The following is a 3,224-nucleotide window of genomic DNA, read 5'->3' as shown; positions in this document are numbered from 1 at the left end:
TTAGTGACCCAATCTACAGCTACTAACGTACCGTTATCTGCAGACAACTGAGAAAGCCTTGGATTCAGACAACTGATATTATAGTATTTGTTCTAATTGCTTACGCAACCTGGACGTTTTATTTCCTAATCAATTTGTATTATAAAACATGGTATCTTTGATAATAATTTTGGTCTGTGAATAAAAATCAGCACTCAAAAAATGCTCAGATCTACAAGCAAAGGGTTAACCTACCATATAAGAAAATTTAGATCGGAGGGGGGGGGGGGGATTCATACATTTAATATAATAATTAAATATCGGAAATATTGCCACGGGGTAATGTGCAAATTCGGTTAACTTGAGCTTCACAATAAATATGCATTGCACGAGAGTCAGACCGCAGCCCGCGTTGCATACAGTGTACCGGGTGACTCACAAGGTACACCATGGGCTCGGCGTGTCCTCATACAGACCCCGGCTGGAAATCGTCACCTACCATCAACTTGTTATAATCGATGTACTGTGGGAACGCCTGATAAGCTCAGAACATGACGGATGGTCGAGACACATCCAACTCTATGGGGACACGAATTCCCGCCGTCGAATAAACCAATTACCGCCATTAGGCCTTACCTCCATCACGTGGCGGGAACTGATGCCGAGTGACGTCATCAGGGTTCCTGTCGATAACGTCTGCAATGTTTCTGATTTTAAAAGTTATATAACTCAGAATATTTAAAACGTTTAATCGTTTACAAGCGTTTTTCTTGCAATTCTAAGGTACAAACTTTACCCTAAAATAATGTTTTATTAATCAATGCTTGATAAATAGTGAAAGCAGAAAAATGGTTTAAAAAAAGTATTTGATGATATTCAATTCAATCTAGCAATAACAATTAAAAGCTAAGAAATTAAAAGAATTATGGATTACAAAACTAATTATTTTTTTTATAATCAAATTAGTGTGTTCTTAATCAACAAGCCAATAATTTTGCACACCCTTTTAAAACTGAAACTTGGAGATATTTTAAACTATGTACTCAAAAAAAAAATCTCCTTATGGACTTTTGTAATCTATATCATCGCAATCTAAAACGTTAAGGAATAGGATACCGTAATTTGTAAAGAACTTTTAAATCCTGTCATAAATTGTTGTTCTGTCTTGCAAAAATTAACCTTCAACGTTCGAATTAAGTTCTAAACGTAGAAAACAATATTATTTCTAGTTTAGTAGGCTATTAATGGATTATTTAACTTCTTGATAGTTTGACATCATTAATGGACGTACATGTATAATGACGGTAAATTACTTTTGTTTTATTTTCCTTTATATCATGAAACAAGGCTGTATGCCACTATGTTTGGTGAATCAACAATTGGAAAATTGAAAATTGATTCAAAAATGCCCCTAGTCCATTCCATTTATTGCTTCAATCGATAGCACATGCCATAGTACCCGAAGCCCGACAAAAAAATGCCCATGCGCCAACTCATTCATCAAAGAAGTTTAATGTCTTACTGATAACACCAACATTTGTAATTTCCGCGCACCTGTCACTGGTGTTGAATGCGCGGATCCAGGACTTTTTTATACAAACTTCCCCCCCCCCCTTCGGCGCCTAGAAAAGTTAAATAAATTAAAATTCCGGCTCCAAAAGTTTCCAAAACGCGCTATACATTGTTTGGTCTATTTTTGACTGACGATAAGTTTCTTGTTAATAGTAAACATTTACTCTTTAACCGGAAATCTCTGCAGGGGGGGCTTCTTTGTGTGATTCCATATTAGTCATTAAAATAGAAAAGCTGTCAGTATGACATAATCGTCGGATTTCTATCCGTTACACTTGGTTTCTTTTGTGAATAGTATCCATAATCCATTTCACTAATTTTCTAGCAAAATAATGTACCATATATGCAATGTTATGTTCCTCCAAAAAAACCCAAACAAGTTCAACAGCTAATATTTTTATATTTTTTTAATAAAAAAGAGGGGGGGGTTAAGATAGCGGAAATGTCCATTCGGTTTCGTCGTAAAATCAATTTTGAATTTTTTTCCAATTAAATCTTTTCAAATGTATTTTAATACAACTTTGCAAAAGCGCAATTTCTAAATAAATTCAAATTTTATTATGTTTAACACACGATAAGAAAAAAAACATTGCCTTAAATTTTGGTGGTATCGAACCCACGACATAAAAACCCTAGTTATATAAGGTTGGCTAATGACTGGTGCTCCAACCACTGAGCTATTTTAGACACAACATAGTACGCAGTTTAAATATTGTGTGTGTCTTTGGCCAAGAATTTTCGAACTTGCTTTTTGTTCAAAACGTTCAATTGTTGGGATACAGAATGATATTTTTATAGTATAGTGGGTCATCTCTCCAGATTTTCGTTAATTGAAATCGGTTTGTTTTCAATTATACCTTATTTAGACTATTAGAAAAATATGGAGCACAGACCCACTCAATAAAAAGAAAATGCCTTAAAATTCTAAACATAGGGAATCACAGATTACAAAGCACCGAGACGAGGTATCACCTTTATGAGAACACCTTTATCATATCATATGAAAATCATCGTTAAACTGTAATGTTGTTTGACACAATATCGAATATCAAGATAAAATGTTTATAAACACACTAATATAAAATATGATATTGCATCCTGTAGTGCTATACAATATTGTGTTATATAAAAGAATCATAATATGTAATATAATACTGCATTATATAATGAAACAATATGACATTCTTAGATAAAACAATATATCAAGATATGATATTGTATCATAAAATATTATACCATATTGTATCAATATAAATTATTTTATTTGATCATAAAATACAACAAATAACATAAAATAGTATTATATGATACAATATAATATCAAATAATACATCACAATAATGTAACATATGATATAAAATTGTATAATACAGTATGATATCATGTGATAAGTGTATCATATGATATTGTATCACATTTGATACATAATATGGTATTGTATCATATGATACAATATAATTTGATACAACATTGTATCATATCAAATGCAACAATATCGTAGTATACAATATCATGTGATAAAATTATATATTACAAAATCATGTGATACAATACTATATCATATAACAGTGTATCATATCACGCAATACTGTATTGTAGAAATCATGTTATATCATTTAACAACAACCACATCTAGCTATCAAGCAGGTTTGAGTGAGGTAGGAGATTATTTT

Source organism: Magallana gigas, chromosome 7 (genome assembly GCF_963853765.1).
Source record: "Magallana gigas chromosome 7, xbMagGiga1.1, whole genome shotgun sequence".
NCBI classification, from domain to species: Eukaryota; Metazoa; Mollusca; class Bivalvia; order Ostreida; family Ostreidae; genus Magallana; species Magallana gigas.
This window is presented reverse-complemented; position numbering follows the sequence as displayed.